At 35.1% G+C, this 19,717-nt stretch overlaps 1 long non-coding RNA gene across 1 annotated transcript in view; it reads right to left on the reverse strand.

Moving 5' to 3' along the window:
* Nucleotides 1–19,717, reverse strand: part of LOC141570731 (uncharacterized) — a 504,906-nt gene that overhangs the window by 82,711 nt on the left and 402,478 nt on the right. The gene's annotated exons all lie outside the window — the stretch shown is intronic.

Raw genomic sequence — 19,717 nt, forward strand, 5'->3', positions numbered from 1 at the left:
AGAAAAGGACAAGTGCTTAGAAACATATAGCCTACCTAGGCAGAATCGTGAAGAATTGGAAAAACTAGACCGATCACCAGTAAGGAAATTGAATCAGTCATCAGAAACCTTCACAAAAGCAAAAGTCCGGGACCAGATGGCTTCACTAGTGAATTCTACCAAACCTTCAAGGAGGATCTAATACCGATCCTGCTCAAACTCTTCCAAAAAATTGAAGAAGAGACAATACTCCCTAACTCATTTTATGAGGCCAACATTACCCTGATACCAAAACCTGGTAAGGATAACACAAAAAAAGAAAACTACAGACCAATATCTCTGATGAATACAGATGCAAAAATCCTACACAAAATTCTAGCAAATCAAATGCAACAATACATTAAAAAGATTATTCATCAAAACCAAGTAGGGTTCATCCCAGGGGCACAAGGATGGTTCATATGCAAATCCATTAATCTGATACATCACATAAACAAAATAAAGACAAAAATCATAAGATTATATTAATTGATGCAGAAAAAGTGTTTGACAAGATACAACATTCATTTATGATTAAAACACTTAATAAAATAGGTATAGAAGGAAAATACCTTAATATAATAAAGGCCATATATGACAAACCCTCAGCTAATATCATAATTAATAGTGAAAAACTGACGCCCTTTGCTGTGAGTTCAGGAACACGACAGGGCTGTCCCCTATCACCTCTGCTTTTCAACATAGTGTTGGAAGTCTCCGCCAGAGCAATCAGGCAAGAAAAAGAAATAAAAGGCATCCAAATTGGAAATGAAGAAGTTAAATTGTCACTCTTTGCAGATGACATGATGCTATATATAGAAAATCCTAAAGACTCCACCAAAAAGCTATTAGAAACAATAAACAAATACTGTAAAGTTGCCGGCTACAAAATCAACGTACAAAAGTCCATTGCATTCCTATATACTAACAATGAAACCTCAGAAAAGAAAAAAAAAAAATCCTTTTGCAATTGCAACAGAAAGAATAAAATATCTAGGAATGAATTTAACCAAGGATGTGAAAGACCTATATGCTGAAAATTGTAAGACATTTTTAAAATAAATTGAAGAAGATACAAAGAAATGGAAAGACATTTCGTGCTCATGGATTGGAAGAAGCGACATAGTTACAATGGCTGTATTACCCAAAGCAATATATAGATTTAATACCATCCCCATCATAATCCAAATGGCATTAAAAAAAAAAAAAGAAAAGAAAAAAAAAAAAAACAGAATAAAAAATCATCAGATTTGTATGGAACTGCAAAAGACCCCGAGTAGCCAAAGCAATCCTAAGGAAAAAGAAAAATGCTGGAGGTATCACATTCCCTGACTTTAGCTTGTACTGCAATGCAACAATAATCAAAACAGCATGGTATTGGCAGAAAAACAGATACATAGACCAATGGAAAAAATTGAGAACCCAGAAATAAACTCATATAAATATGGACAGATAATTTTTGACAAAGAAACAAAAAACATACAATGGAGAAAAGACAGCCTCTTCAATAAATGGTGCTGGCAGAATTGGAAAGCCACGAGCAAAAGAATGAAACTGGACTGCTATCTGTCAGCATGAACAAAATTTAATTCAAAATGAATCAAAGACTTAAGCATAAGACCTGAAACAATAAACTGCATAAAAGAAAACATAGGTACTAAACTTATGGACCTTGGGTTCAAAGAGCATTTTATGAATTTGACTCCAAAGGCAAGGGAAGTACAAGCTAAAATTAATGAATGAGACTATATCAAACTTAAAAGCTTCTGCACAGCAAAAGAAACCATCGACAAAATAAAGAAGCAAGCAACTGAATGGCAGAAGAGTTTTGCAAACATTGCCTCCGATAAGGGGCTAATATCCAAATTATACAAGAAACACATACAACTCAGCAACAAAATAACAAATAACTCAAATGAAAAATGGGCAGAGGACCTGAAGAGACATTTCTCCAAAGAGGACATACAAATGGCAAATAGACGTATGAAACAATGCTCAACATCACTAATCATCAGAGAAATGCAAATAAAAACCACAATGAGATATCACCTCACCCCAGTCAGGATGGCTATCATCAACAAGACAAATAGTAACAAGTGTTGGAGCTGCTGTGGATTAAAAAAACAACTCTCATACACTGTTGGTGGGAATGCAGATTGGTTTAGCCGCTATGGAAGGCAGTGTGGAGGTTCCTCAAAAAATTATGAATATAATTATGACCCAGCAATCCCTCTCCTGGGTATCTATCCAAAAAATCTGAAAACTTTTATCCATAAAGACAAGTGTGCTCCAGTGTTCATTGCAGCTTTATTTACATTGGCCAAGACGTGGAAACAACCAAAACGTCCTTCAAAAGATGAATGGATGAAGACGTTGTGGTATATATACACAATGAAATACTATTTGGCAGTAACAAAAGATGAAATAGAACCATTTGTGACAACATGGATGGATCTTGAGATTATAACGCTAAGCGAAATAAGTCAGAGAGAAAAAGTAGAGAACAATATGATTTCACTGATGTGTGGTATATAAACTGAAAACAACAAATGAAAAAGACAAACTGAAAAAACAAAAACTCATAGACATAAAGAATAGTTTTGTGGTTACCAGAGGGTAAGGGGGGAGGCGGGACTCTAGAAGAGAGTAAATGGGGTCTAATACATGGTGATGGAAAGAGAACTGACTCTGGGTGGTGAACACACAATGTGAGATATAGATAATGTATTACAGAATTGTACACCTGAAATCTATGTAACTTTACTAACAATTGTTGCCCCAATAAACTTTAATTTAAAGGAAAATTTTAAAAAAAGAGATGGATTCTTTCTTTACCCCGTTTTCATTATGATTTATTGAGAAAAACTATTTACTGAGAAAAAATATTAAGTAATATACTTAATTAAATCTCATATCATTTTAATGATTATAAGTCTTACTCTAAGTTAATATTTATTTTCCTTATATTTACATGATCTTTGGATAATTATTTCTTTGGACTATATATTTAAAATAATATGTTCATGAAGAAAAAAGGAAACTTGTTAAAGCACCAATAATTTTTAACTTTCAATTTACAGAGAAACAGAAAAAAAATTTATATTTTGATCAGTGAGTTCCTTCATATGTTGTCTTTCATTTGTTTCAATATAACAGTTAAGTTGCCTATTACTATAGTTTAATATTTTCCATAATATTAATGCAATTGCAGTGTATTGAAATTACACAGATTAACTATAACCCACACCCTTAGTGCTACCTTTTTCATCCTCTTAACAACAACCAGCTCAGTTTTGACTGTGTCTGGGTTACAAAGAAACCCTTTTCAGTTTTTGTAACTATTAACTGGCAAAGTTTTATTATTCAAGTTCTGTCCTCCAAAGCTGCAGTACGGGATATCATAAACCTGCCAGAATTTGAAGAGAGAAAATATAAAAGAACAACGGCAAGATCAGAGAAGTCATTCTACACACAGAAACTTTTAAATATTGTCTTTCCTGGATCTTACCTTCATGCTTTATGACAATTTATGAAAGATGAAAGCTTATGAGCACTTATTTAATTCACATGTCCTATTCTTTGTCTGAAGAGTTCCTTGATAATTTGACATATCAGATACAGATAAAGAGATGAAGAGATTGACATAGGAATGCGTGTGCCACACATTTTCTATTTAAACCCAATATATGCTTTTCAAAATGTAAAATTTTTGTTTGAAAAATTTTTATCAAGATGCAGAATTGGAATTTCTGAGAAAAAGAAATACAGGAATTATTTTTCTATTTTTTTCTAGTCCCGCAATTATGATAAGGAAATTATTTATTATGACTATTTTATAAAATTTAATTATTTTATAATTAAATAATAATAGTATTAATAACTTAACCATTTACAAATATAATACTATAATACAACTATAATTCAATTATATGATACATGTTATTATTAAGAGCATTAATGATAACTTTAACAGTAACTAGTAACTATTTACTGATGCTAATACTGCTAATCCAGTATTTTATGAACAATTAACACTGAGGACCTGATGCCTCCTTGTTTTAGTTGAAGAATTTGAAGTAAGTCATGAGCAGAATGCTTGAATTGTCAACCTAACTCTCCCAAGCTGAGGCCCAAGGGAATCTGCCCCCTTTCACACCCCCCCCCCCCCCCAGGCAATTTCCCAACAACGCTTCAGGAACTGACTTCCTGAGCAACTGAAGGGAGTAGATTTTACACTGCAGACCCTACACCTTCACAACTGGAGTTCTAATGAGAGCCTCCATTGCTAGAGTTGCACCATTACTGTTCTTATTTTCACTTTTCTTCAGTAACTTAGACCTTTGTACAGTACTTATTTCCTCAGAGATTTGGGTCATCAGAAGTCCATGATCATTTTTGTAAAGGCTGTGTTAGAGGGCTCCCACCAGTAGGGGAGAGGAGAGCAACCAGGTCTGAGCCTGCAGCACAGTTTCTCATGAATGCATGAAGTGTGTGTATGTGTTTATGTGTGTGTGTGTGTGTGTGTACTATACAATTCTAGAATTATGCACCTAATAGGCTTTCATAGGTAGCCCAGGTAATTGAATGTGGCTCATTTTTTAAAACATTCCTTTTTTATGGAAACCATTTGAAATTGATTATAAAAGGAATTGCTTAAATCCTGTTATGGTGCAGGTGCTGGGTGACACAGTTGAACACTCATCGTTTATTTTATCACAGTATAGGCATAACCTTTACCCGTAGCCCTGGAAAGCTTTGGCATGTACAGCCCCATGCTGCTTACTGATGAAGATATGTCTGAGAAATGTCCTTAGGTCATATCATCCGTGTGCAAGCATCACAGAACACGTTTCTACAAACTAGATGGTCCAGCCCCCTCCACACCTAGGCCATGTGGTATTCATCCCACTGTTGCCTACGTGGCCCGTCGTTGACCAAAACGTCATTATGTGGTGCATGACTGTAGTTACCATTTTACCAACAAAGTGTCGTATGTTACAAACACAGAGATAATAAGACCAGAAGTATGTAAGTATCACAATACTTTGTTTTTTGAAAGTAACAAAATTGTGTTAAGATCTAACAAATCCTGTAAGCCTTCAAATTTCACAAATTAAAAAAAAAAAGAAAATATCCACTCATAACTGTAAGCTTCTTTATGCTTTCATTTCCTACCTTCTTTTTTCTATAATTATTTATAGTTGAAACTTGTTCATATACTTTTGCATCCTGTATTTTTATAAATAATAAATTCTTACAGTGCTGTGACTCAACACAATATATTTTATGTTTATAATAGCTTCAGATAGCCCACTGAATACCAAAGTCTCTTCAACACCATATGTCTTCCATAATTCCTTCTGTGATGGCATTTATTTTGGCATTCGGAATTCTTGTGGAAACACCTGATATCTGAAAAATATCTGAGTTAAATTTATTAATTCCTTTGTCTTCTTTCTCTTTCTGGTGTCTTCATGTAAACCCTTCTCTAGCTTTATTATCTGTTTTCTTCACTCCAATACCCATTCTTTTACCCGTCTCCAAAACCAGTCCAATATGTTTAATATATGTCCTTGCATATGCTTATGTATCTGTGTGTGCATATATGTGTGTTATTTTTGTATTTTTTAAACTGACATCAATGTTTTTGTTGTATTTAATTCTGTTTTTTAAACATATCTCTTTACCGAAACATGTTCTATTAATTTCCAGTTTTGCTGTATTCTGATATAGTTCATACCTTCTATCTGTTTCATGTACTCCATAGTGTGCATTCACTGTGATTCAGTTATATATTTCCTAAGTCAGAGGAACCTCGGCTGCCTCCAGCTCCCTGACACCCTCAGTAATGTCATGGTAAATGCCTGTGCACGATGCTTCATGGATTTATGTGAAAATTTCTCTGTGATTTACTGATATTGACTGGTAGGCTAGAGGGCAAAGGCACATGTAAGTCAGAAATTCGATATTGCTTTTAGGGTCCCTTTCCTGTACTATACTGCTTCTGTTAGAAAAATCTTTAAAAAATGTTTTTATAGGTGCAAGCATGTGTGTGTGTGTGTGTGTGTGTGTGTGTGTGTGTGTGTGTGTTTTCCAAATTACTTTTATCTTTACATAAAACACTGAATAAACAGTGTGTACATGACATGGAGAAGTAGAATTACAGAAAAAGATCACAGTTCTAAACAAGTATGTATTTCATAGGAGAAATTGCAGCTTGGTGTGAGTGTTGCCTGTTCTTATTCAGAGCTGGGTGAGTGAGGCATTATCATAAGAACACATAAGCTACCTTTCAAAGAGGCTGCATGAGCAAAAGACTCAATCTTAAGTCTGAATATTTCATAAGTGAAAATAAATATTTACCCAAATCTATTTGTAAACTACTCTTAAATTACGGCGCCCCAAGCAGTGGCAATATTTTATATCTCAGAATTTGAATTCTCTTCACTATTAAGATACAGTATTTCATGCCATTCAAAATGAGAGGGCATTTAGTCAATAGTGTCCTATGTTTGCACTTCCTCCTATTTCACAGCTCCTTTGGCAAAGTTGTGAGATAAGTTTGATGAGTTTTTTTAAAGTGAGATATAATGTGCAAGGACCATTGTGTAAGTTCAAGGTGCATCATGTGTTGATTTGATATTGTTACACTGCAATATGATTACCATGGTAGCATTAGCTAACAGCCCTGTCATGTCATGTGATTATTCTTTCTTTTTTTGTTGTGTGTGTGGTGAGAACACTTGAGTTCTAGTGTCTTAGCCACTTTAAAGTTGTATAATGCAGTAGCGTGAAGTGCTTTTCAGTCTTCCTTTGTTCTACTCTTCTGACCACTTCAGTATGATTCTCGTGATCACGGTGACTTGTCTTTGACGCTCACAGTGGCTACCACCTGATGACTTGCCCTGCTTTGTGAGAGCCTTCAGTGATGAACATGTCACAGCATCTCCGTGGGCACTGTCACCAGCGTTATAAGTCCTGAAGGGTCTATCTCAGAGGATAAGTCCTCCGGAATGAAATAGTTCTCCCCTCAATGCTATCCTTATTTCTTCTACTAAGAAAATAAGGTACATGTGGAATTTGAAATTGGCACACTCATAGAAACAGAGAGTAGAATGGCGGTTGCCACGTGCTGATCAAGCGGTGTAGAGCTTCAGTCACACAAGATGAAAAAGCTCTGGGGCTCTAACGTACAATAAAGTAGTTAACATGTACTTTAACACTGCTTTATTGTATTCTTAAATTTCATGAAGGGGGCAGTCTTTACTCTTATCACCACACACACAAAAACAGGAAATGGTAACTGAGGTGATGGGTATGTTAATTAGCTTGATTATTTATGGTCATAATTTCACGATGAATATGTACGTATACAAAATCATCAAACTGTACACCTTAAATATATACTATTTCTAATTGTCAAACAAAATAAACACTTAATACTAATCTAAAAGGAGAAATACAGACAACAATAAATTTTAAGTTTGGCTACTGTATCCAACAGATAGATCACTAACCATTATAGTTTCGGTAAAATACATATATGTTTAGAAAGTAAATGTGTTCCATGTTATAAGAAATAATTGAGATAAATTATTTCAAATAAAATAATAAATGATTGTGATCAATCAGAGTTTTCCCACAATGTCAAAGGAGTGAAGCATTGCTTGCATATATATTCTTTAATGTCTAATATGACTGGGCTTGAGAATTATCACAAAGACTTGCAAAGCCTTTGTGAGGTCCCAGAGGCAGAAAAGTGTAGTTACATATTGTGCTTGAGATTGGACCCTTGCAGAGTGAGTCTGACCTCACACAGAATTGCCCGCCATCGCTGTGGGTGGGCCACCATTGCAAAGACAGACTAAAACGATGAGAAGCAGAGGTCAAGAGTATCTGCTTCACATCACACACACACACACACACACACACACACACACTCACTCACACACAAACACACACACACTCACACTCACGCACGCACGCACATATGCACACGCGCGCACATAACATTAAAAGTTATTTGCGTGTCTTTTTTCTACTGTGACTTAGATAACAAAATATATACTCTGCCTCATTTGAGTTATCCTAAATATTTGTACATTGGTTATACAAAAAATCCCAACCATTCTTTGATTGTCCAAATTATTCAATTTGAGGTGATTCTGAGTAGCCAGTGAGTTTTGGGACGTGGGGATTAGCTACGTACATTAATGACCTTGGACCCATTGCGTGGTTGGAGGTGTGTTCAATCTAGTTCCTTTTCAGCAAGGAATACTGAGAAATAATAAAATGAGGAGTGCAGTAAGTAGGAAAAAAATACTCAAATCGAAAAAAAAAATGCCGTTTAATTGAGACCCAGTACACTCCTCTCTCTTTCTGTATGCAATGTCCATCTAGGCTTCTCCCCGTAGGAAAACCAGGGTGAGATTGGGCACAAAAGACAAAGACATAAACAAAAGAGCATCAGACTGAATATTTAAGCACTTCGGAAATTACGTATGGAGACTTGAAGACGATGCCGATCAGCTTATTCTGAGCCCACAGTTAACTGTCTGCCTCCACACCTGTGCTCATCCCATTTCAACGTCCTTGTTGAAAAATTTTCAAACGTGCTTGGTCTAATGTGATTTCTACCTCTTCGTTCTTCTTGAGGGACTTACTATGGATACGCTTTTAATATTACGGTTTGCCCAGGCCATGATACATGTACATTATAATTCATATTTGTATGTATTTATCTTTGACCTCCAAATAGCTAATAAATCTCTTGAAGATAGTGCTTGATGCCACTCTATATATCTATATATCTAGAGCTTATCCAGGGGCTGACCAATGATAGGAACTGAAAAAATATTAGAGCCAGCCATTATTTTCTGGGTATTGGGAAAGAATAATCTTCCATTTTAAAAATAAGAAAATCATAACCTAGGGTAAAGTGAGTTCCGTGAAATCAGACTATCTATATCTATATCAATATCTATATCGATATCGATATATTGATATATCACTAATACACATATTAAGCCAGAGTTGATGAAACACAGCGTTCTCCCAGAAAGTGATATCTAAGATAACTTGCATCACCCTAGGCATGAAATGGAACAAAATGTGGTTTAATAAACCTACCCAAGGAATAAATGAGACACTATCAGAGTCTATATAGTCAGCAAGACATTTGGATTTCAGCCATACTTATTTGTCCGACAATACAACTTTTCTATCTATTATATTTAATTTTCAAAGATTCTCATTAAGACAGTTTAGCTCTCCACGGTTGCAAAAATTACTGAAGTGAACACTGCCCTTTCTGCAATACCTAAACACAAATACAGTCATTTCTACATGTCTGTGGACCACACTTTCAGAGGCTGTCACTGAAGTTTATCTGTTCACCTCACAGCTTAACCAGCTGCTGACCTTGGTTTGATTAGTTGTGCTAAATGTGTTAGATCCAAGAGCTGTTCTCTTACCCCTGGTTTTGTGTGTATCCCATTGCCTTGAAATCATGTTGCCATGGGTACTCATCCAGTTACTTTTCCTCCAGAGAGAGCACTGCAGTTCTCCTTAATCTCACTGCGCATTAGAGCTTTTGCCAATGCAAGTTTATTATTTGAATACTGCCCTGATATCAGGGATGAGTCTACCATTATTGCTATTGCTAAAGGAAGCAAAAGCCCCCCCCCCCAAAATACAGAATTTCAAGTGTTTTATCAGAATAGCCGAGAAATCCTCATCTTACTAAATGTGCTCTTATTTGGGGACAATATGAGTTACATTTTTAAGATAGATTCTGACTAAGAAATAAAACATGGAACTTCCTGGTCCCTAGCCTCTGTAGTCCTTTTTCTCCACTGAGGTGAATAACATAATTAAATCATCGCATCTCTTTTTCAAATCTATACTTGGCTCCCCTTCTGACAGAAGGCTTTGGAGGAGTTTAAGAAACTCTGGTGCAAGAATCTGATTATGAATCAATACTTCAATTTTGCTAGTATTTCTCAGAATTTATGTCCTATTCCTTTGATTTTTTTCCTAGCCTTCTGAGACTGGAGGAATTCCCTCCTTTTATAGCCCCTGTTCTAAGTAAAAGAGATATGATAATAAATTCTAGCTTGAAATTTGGGCAGCCACTACCTGGATAAATATTTAAGTGATACTGTCATTTTACCTGCTTAGACCCTTGTGGTAGACAGATGATAGCCTTGCTGGTTCCCAACAAATCAATCACACCTCTGAGAATTCATGCCCTTGTAAAGTACCTTCCCCACTGACTCTAGGACTGGCCAACAAACATTTGCAAGAACGATGCACACAAAGCTTGATAAATGCTCACACACTGGGATTTCTCCTTTTGGAATATTACTGTTTGAATCCCATTGCCACGCTGTGAGAAAGCCCAAGCCAGCCACTTAGAGTCTGTAAACAAGCCAATTTGAGACATATATTTAGGGATACATAGAAGTATAGTAAATCTGTAAAGAAAAAACAAGATGATTATCACAAAATGTAAAGAAATGGTTACACTTTGGGGTTCAGAAAGGACAAAAGCAGATGTCAAAAGTGTAAGCAACCTTTTATTCTAAACACTTTGTTCTTAAAATTGTGATCACCCATTAAAATATACATCGATCTTGTGTACCTTTTCTTGTATGCTACATTTCACAAAGAAAAAGAGTTAATGATTTACTGCCACATAGCAACACATTAATTAGTATTAGAAGCAGATCTAATATAACTAAATTTTTCATATGCATATTAGAGTTTGCTGGGAATTTTCTCACACATAATATCTCTTAATGTCCAATAGAATAGCTTAGTCATTAAGGTTTTATTTTTATCATACTTGTAGACATTTTATGGAATTATATAGATGTATTAGAGAAAATGCCCAAAGTGAAAATGTGATCAACGGAGGAGAAGGACCCAAAACCTGGTATTCCAGACACAAAGGCTCTTTCATGATTCCACGTTTATTCTGATGCTTTTCTGACCATGCAATTTTTAATACATTTTCAGTAGGTCACCTTTCTGATTATAAGGGTAATAATTCCAATTTTTTAAAAACATTCCAAGTGTGGGGAGGTATTTTTATGATAACAGTTAAATGTAAGCTTAATAAAAATATTACATTTTTCCTAGTCATTATTAAAAAAAGTTTCAATTCTTATTTGTGAAGTGTTTTCAAGGACGGATGCTTTGTTGCCATTTCATTGGTGAGTAAGAGCCACATATCTCATTTATGGAAGAAATCTTATTTTGAAAACATTTTATTGTCTCCGATGAAGATTTATTCATAGAATAATGCTCTTAACCTTACTGCTTTCTAAGAGTTTTGGGAACATTTTGAAACTAAAAAATGCATTCACTAATATTAAAACCTTGGAATGTCTTGAGCTATAGCCTACTTGTTTTAGAAGAAAATAGGCCTTCTCCTTCTTCAGGTACTTCATTAAATTTTCCACTTATATTTTTCCTGCATCCAACTAATACCATGGCATATAAAGAAAGGTGTGTAGTGATTTTGGGAGCTATTGCAGATACAGTTGATATTTTGCTTATTTTCCTGCATAGAGTTGGTTAATGCTAGCCGCAGATCATGCATTCTTGACAAACAACGTTGCAAAAATGCATTAAGACCAAGAATGATGGTGCAATGTCCCTGGTGAAGCATAGCACTCAAGTTGAAAGTATTAAGGCTCTTTTTCTCATGGACTTTATTTTCTGAATGGATGTTTGTAGCCAACGGTGTTGTCTCTCACAGAATGAGAAAAGTACATTTCCCCAAACTTATGGTGTTTGTATTTTTCTCTTTCCATCTAAATTCTTCTCAAATCCCACTTTCTATTATATAATTCTGTATATCTCCAGTACTTCAAAAATCATGAAGGAATCCTGATGTTGAACATATTCAGTAGTATGTACCCTGATATAAAATAAATCATGTGAACTAGAAGCAACATTGAATTTAAAAAAAACATAGACTGTATTTTTTAAGAGAGGTTTTAGGTTCATAGTAAAATTGAGCAGAAAACACAGAGATTTCCTGTTTACCTCTTGCCCTCATGCATGCACAACCTCTCCAACTATCAATATCCCCACCAGAGCGGGACATCTGTTACAATAATGAACCTACATTGACACATCATTGTCACCCAAACTCCATAGTTTGTATTAGGGTCCATTCTTGGTGTTATACATACTATGGGTTTAGACAAATGTGTAATGACATGGACCCACCATTATAGCATTGGACAGAGAGTAGTTTCACTGCCCTAAAAATCCTCTGTGTTCCATCTACTCATCTCCCCTGCCCAACCTCTGGTGTTTGATTTTTTTTCACTGTCTCCTGTTTTGCCTTTTACAAAATGTCATATAATTATAATATGTAGCCTTCTCAGATTGGCTTCTTTCACTTAGTAACATGCATTTAAGTTTCCTCCATGTCTTTTCATGTCTTGATAGCTCTGTCTTTTTAGTGATGGCTAATAATCCATTGCCTAGAAGTACCAGTTAATTTTTCTATCACCTCCTGAAGGACACCTTGGTAGCTGCGACAAACATTTATACAAGTTCTTGCATGGACATACATTTTCAACTCCTATAGGCAAATACCAAGTTGCCAGATTGTATAGTCAGAGTATGTTTAATTTTGTAAGAAACTGCCAAATTGTCTTTCAAAGTGGCTATATCCCAGTTTGCATTCCCACCAATAATGAATGACAATTCCTGTCACTCCATATCCTTGCCAGAATTTGTTATTGGTGTTCTGGATTTTGGCACGTTGAACTTTTGAAAAAAAAAATAACACACACACACACACACACACACACACACACACACATATATATATATTTAATTATATATATAAATTTATTTAAAGTAACCCATGTAATCTTAATCAAAATAAATCCCTACACAATAAAATGTGGGATGACCTTGGAATAATGTATCATAAAATGGATTAAATTATTTGATTCATGAAAGCATATTAATAATTATGATCTTGTATATATCACTGAAACAAAAACTGTTTTCTGAAGACCTATCAATAATAGTCTACGATTTCAAATTTTTTTTGCTCTAGAAAAGTACATATTAATTTTTATTTATATAGTTTCCTTGAGTAAATTTCCTTGACTGAAGAAATAAAAAGCAATAACTTAAACAATGTTTTCCCCTAAACAGATATTTGCTTTACTGATTTTATTGAACATTTATGTTAATATACTAAACAGCTTTTCTAAAATAACCCTAAAAGACACCATCTCAACTCTGTGTAAAAACATACATATATATTTTGGATAATTGATTTATCACTTGTTCATTTTGGTTTATAATGTTCTTTCTTCATGAAAATGGACTGTAAAACACTGATGACCATCAATCACCATTAATCTATTAATATCTCAGGCTGGATCACTATGAATTGATTGGCAAAATACTATCTATTGAGTTGTATTAAAAAATGCTGGCTCATTATGTAAAAGAATGTATATGATAAATGCAGTGGAAAATCCATTAATAATTAACTGATTTCTAATAGGCTATTTAGGAATAATAACAATTGAAATGAATATAGCAATTCCATTCAATCTACTGTATACAAGTGTGTACTTTTTATCTTAATCATCAAAACTATACGTGTCAGTGCTATGCCTGAAAAGTACAACTACTAAATTCAGCGTAAAAGCAATAATTAATGGGAAGAACTGAGATTAGACTTTGGTTATTGGTGTTTACAAACTAAAATGCTTATTGTTACTGAGGTGTAATTATTTGTCATCTCAATATAAATGTCACAGCTATCTGGAGTCTATCTGAAATTATTAGAGAATTTGAAGCAGAAGAATATGGAAACATAATGCGATGGTAAACTTTGTTTAAAAGTTAGAGAAAAAAAGCTTTTTTTTAATGATTACATGTATCTTTTCTACTAAAAAGCTCAGGGAAAGTAATCATGGTTTTAAATTTATTCTCCTCTCTTCCTTGCAGAATTCAAATGATAGGTTCATAGAATAAATTTATAGATATTAAAGAGTTTTTCTTAATGAATAGTATATAACTATATTTGGATGATTCTAGCAAAATCTTTTGAAATAAAGCACTATGAAAATTGATAATTAAAGTTGTGTGGTCTCAGATGGATTGTCTGTTCTTTTTTTTCACTGAGCAGTGAGCACTGACAAGCTGGTAGTTCTGGCTCAGTGATTTTTGACAGTTTGGTTTCTTTGGGGATAAATTATTAAAGGAAGTAATAAATAACAAAATGCTAGCACTTTTAGGAATAATGAGCATTTCTCCATTTTCAGATGCATTGTAAGACTGATGATGACAAGCTCACATTTACTTTGGACATGATGCTTTTCATTGTATCACATTTGAAATGATGTTGACACATCACAAACTCTGCAATGCAAAGATTAGGGACTTCTGATTTCTGTAGATGAGGTCAGATGTTGTATGTGCTGTATCATCCATCTCCAAACTCCAGAAAAAAACAGAGTATCTGTGCTCTCACTGGTACATAGAATAGTATGTGAACATTTGTTGACTTACTGAATTATTTCTGTCAACTTGATTAAAATCTGCTTTATATACCTTCAATAATCTGATGTGAATAGAACCAAAAATTTCATATCCTAAATCAACATAATTTAGTAAATAAATCTTGGCACTCCTGGTGTAATTTTCAAAGATAGTTGATACTTTAATTTCAACTGGTTTCTGAGCCAAAATGGGTGATTTTAAAAATTGTTAGGACTCTTAAAATTCTTTGAAGTAACACTGATGACAAACAGCACTCACTATGAGTTTTTCCAGGATCAAAATTCAACCACTGTCTACACATCTAGAAGGACTCCATATCTTATAAAGTTACCTGCTCGAATAATTTGTAAGGCTCAATTTACTGTAAGAGAGAATAAGCCTCCTTATTTCATAATTACACAGAAAAATTAAAATAGAAATACTCAAGGATGAAGTGACCCACAATTCAATGTCCCACATATCCACATATGGTGCACATGGCTGGTATCAGGTCATCTCCCAAGAGTGGGGGGACATTACAAGAGAAGAGAGAGTAGACTTGACGAGGAAGAGGTAATAACCATTAATATACAAAAGGGAATGTGATCAATTGCCAGTGCTCAGAAGACAAGAAGTAGGCATCAAAATCAAATTTAGAATATGGGATCTGAGAACAAGTATGATAAAAACAAGAGCAGTAGGTGGAGTTTAAGATAGACGTAGTTGGTGGTGCGTCCCTGCGCTGTTGATTTTGTTTTCCTGAGGCCTCCTCCATTGTGTCAGAGTGATTGCGTCAGATACACCAGCTGAGGGTAAATTGTGGGTTGGAAGAAATATGTTCATGCTCAATTTTGCTTATGTTTGAAGTTGAAAACAATATTACTTTTCCAGTCTTCCTAACTGATCTGACTTATTCCAAGAAAATGGGTAATAGTAATCACAATTAATTTTCTTAAGGGAATTGGCCCCTTGGTACCCTGCTTGGCCTTGCTAACTGCTGTACATAGAATGAGTCTAGTTTGAAGATCATTACTGAGACAACATAACCTTCTAGTTGGTATAGCCTAACGTATAAACAAATGAAGAGAAGAAATCCCCAAAATCAGTAAAATAACATTTGCAAATGTTTTAAATCAATACTTATATTTTGTAAAGACAATTCAAAAATAGAAATAGTATATCATTTCTTAAAAAAAAAAAAAAAGAAACAAACAAACAAAAAGTTTGTGGAGAAACAGGTCATGCCAGAATTAAATCTAGAAACTCAATACCCAATTTCCATCTTGTTCCCAAATGTCTTCAGCTCAACAACTAAATTCTGTTTTATATTAAATTCTGTGTTTCCCCGAAAATAAGACCAGGTCTTATATTAATTTTTGCTCCAAAAGATACATTAGGGCTTATGTTTATGGGATGTCCTCCTGAAAAATGCTAGGGCTTATTTTCTGGTTAGGTCTTATTTTTCAGGGAAACATGGTATTGCTGTTGCTCTGGTTGACCTGTAGACTGTAGCCATTTAGGTAAAATCTTTCCACAGAGTATCACAGTGTAAAGATAAAAATGCTTTTTCATGTGGAAAACGATATCTGGTTGTTCTTGAAACATCTGCATTCTATCTAACTATCATTAGAGCTTCAAGATAATTATCCAGTTCAGTTATTATCCCTTCTTGCTTCTTGATAGAAGCAACCACCATTCATGCAGGCCCTCTGGTGTTCCACTCATGCATCCGATGCTGAGTTTCATTGAATTGTACTCCACTTGGCATGCTCTCATGTTATTCTCGGGATAATGATGGCTACCTAATATCTTGTCTGGGCCTTCCTGCTGTCTTCTCTCCATGCATGTTGGATTTAGGTCTTGGTCAATTGAGGGTAGGCTATGTTAGTGTAATCCTACATTCTCAATTGTTTATTCCAGACTTTGAAAAAAATTCCAGTAGGAAATTGTAAATTTTGCCACAACTCTGCCCACTGAGTGACAGCCTGGACCTCAATCTTTTGCAGTTTCTCCAGGATGCCCCTGCTCAGCATGCCAATGATGTTGAGTGCATTAAATTCTGCATCATGCCCTGTGTGCCATAATTAAATATAGCATTCAACAAATGCTTTGTTAGATGAGGATTATTGCATTTTAATGCAGAATATAAAGAAGGTGACCCAAACTTCATTATTGCACCGTTTCATTCCTCTGCAGACTGACTTAGATACTACTGAGGTCACGTTGACCACAGAAATAAAGAAGGATTTAAAGAGAGATGAATGACACAGAAAAGAAAGAACTAGAAGTAACATTGAATGAAAAGTTAATTCAATCAACAGATAATATATGTACAAAAATTAGGCTGAATAAGATAATATCCTGAAATTATTCCTGCAAAAGAACTATAAAAGACGTGAGTGAATGAACATTTTATATAAAAATCAGCGATTAACTCTGGTCTAGGCAGCAGCATATACTTAGTTAGAAAGAAACTTAATAACATTGCCCTTGCACTAATTGAATAAGGTTGCAAATTATGATTGTTTGTTGGTGCTTTATAATCATGTGCCAGGTCTCAAATGTTAAGGGGATAATTGCCAGAGATTAAAACTATTACTATAATTAGCACTTACACATCAGAAAGAAGATAACAAGAAAAAGAAAAGGAACAGAAGGGAAGGAAATTGAGGGAAGAGATGAAACAAGGAAAGCAAACATTCATTTCTTACATTCCCCTCTACTTAATTCCTCTGGTTTTACTGTAAACTAACCCACAGGCTATTTTGACTGCTGGAACCCTATTCAAATTTCATCATGGACCCGGTGTTTTACCTTTCGGATACTTGGTATTTGTTAGCCTTTGTCTTTTATTCCCTTCTACACTTAATTTTCACAGATGAATTCGAAAAGAGCAATGTGTCATATTCACTTCTGAAGCTGTATCGTCTAATTGGATTTTATCAGATGCCTGGAGAATATGTGTGTGTGTGTGTGTGTGTGTGTGTGTGTGTATACACATATATATAAATGCAAATTGCTTTTATTTATTTATATATTAGTTTCAGGTGTACAAAACACTGTAATAGTTAGACATTTATCATTTATACCCCTCGCAAAGTGATAAACTCACTCCCCCAATCTACTACCCCTCTGACATTGCACACAGCCATTACATTTCCACTGTCTCTATTCCTTATGCTGTACTCCACTTCTTGTGACTATCTATATAGATATATATTAAATTATAGTTGATAACCACAAGATTGCCACAGGGATACAAAAGTCAATTTGGGGAATATAATCAATAATGTAAAGATTTTGTAGGGTGTCAGATGGGCACTTGTCTCATTAGGGAGACCACTTCAGGGACGGTGTAGGAGATGCTGCTGGAGAATGTTTTAAGGTTAAAATTGAATATCACAGCCCATAAAAATCCCAAACAGAAAACAGAGCACAGTGAGCATCTCTTGACATAACAGTAAAGAAGGGTATGTGCGATCAGGGTGTTAACACAGAGGATGATCTCGGCCAAAGCTGGCAAAAACCCAGCATGCTCCAGAATCAAATGATTTTATCAAAGGTTTCCAAAGAGACTCAGACTTGAAGTAACTTGCTTTTCAAAATGATCAAGTTGTTTTTAAGATTAGTGACACTGCTTTCACCTTAAATTTCTGCCCTTAGCATAAGAAAAGTCAATCATTAAATTGTCAATAAAATGCTTCCAGGTGACACTAATTTCTCTAAAGCTGTTTGAGTTAAAAGCCCCAGACAGGAGCTTTCCCACCCAAAATTTCAATCTGACAGCACATTAAATTTTGCTTTATAAAATGGCACATGATTTACATATGACAACTTTTGAGAACAATAACTTCCCCATAACTAGAGGATGAAAACTTTCTTTCCTTTTATGTCTAAGATGCTAGACATTTGGCCAGAGGGGAATTTGGACTTCAGTGATAAAGTGGTAAATCACTCAGGTGTACTTCTGGTTTGCCCTGAATGCATTCCACTCCCTGCAAATATTCTCAAAAATAAGAATTACAATTTTGTGTAACAGAAGTTACCACAAATGAGCTGGTCACCCCTGTTATGAGACGTTCCACACATAGTCCACACTTATGAAAACACTCAGGGGAAAAAAAAAAGTCAGTGAATCTCTGGACTTTACACTGGTGATTCTTTAAATCTTACATTTTACCTCACACTTTTCAATTGTCAACTCTTTAGTTTTCTCTGCTGTTTGGCTCCATACTTGATTTTTTGTTCTTTATCTAGACTACTTCTATCAGAAGCAAGATCAACATAACTTATTCCTGTTTCTACATCAAACCCCTTAAGGCAGATTTTATATCCATGGTTTGCACACTATGGCTGTGATTCAAATATGTATTTTCCCTGCACCATGCCCATTGTTTCATAAAGTCTGGAATAGGATGATGTAGCACTGACATAGCTGGGTTAATAATATTCATGTTTGGATTTCTAGTTTCGCCTTCAACTGTGAAGAATTTGCAAGTTCTCATTCTTATCATTACAACAAGCAACGGCCCGGCAAATGGAAAATCAATAACTTATCTTGGATCCAGCCAAAAACTCAGGACGGGGAAACTGCCACCTGTTAATCTGAAGAGACAGGCTCATCTAGAGAGACATGGTGAGATCTGCTTATGTGAGAGAGAAATTGCTGAATGCATAACTGCAAGGAACACTGAACTGGTAATTCTGATGGACGGCTTGGGGCAGAGCGTGGAAAAAAGTGAATGCAAGGAATCTTGGGAATTCCTGGGAAGTGCATTCTTAAGGGTGGGGAGACACACTTCTTTGGATTTTAGAAACCTCCTAAGTTTCTTACTGTGAATATCTGAGAAAGAGTCCCTGTGTATCTGAAAGGGACAGGGGAAAAGAAAAATCATTGTGAAATAGTGTCAGTCTTTCCCATAATGAAGATCTAGAATCCAAGGGGAAAGATTTGACAGAGATTTATTCTACTTGTAGGAAAGGCATTTCTCTCACTCCAGCTCCATTCAGCATCCCATGCTTGCTGAAGGCGGGAGGGGGAGGGGGAGGTAACACCAACAATAAAAAACAAAACAAAACAAAAAAAACCCAAAAACCGAAAAACAAAACAAACAACAACAGCAAAAACACCACACACACACACACACACACACACACACACACACCAAAT

This window comes from Rhinolophus sinicus, linkage group LG03 (genome assembly GCF_036562045.2).
Source record: "Rhinolophus sinicus isolate RSC01 linkage group LG03, ASM3656204v1, whole genome shotgun sequence".
Taxonomy (NCBI): Eukaryota; Metazoa; Chordata; class Mammalia; order Chiroptera; family Rhinolophidae; genus Rhinolophus; species Rhinolophus sinicus.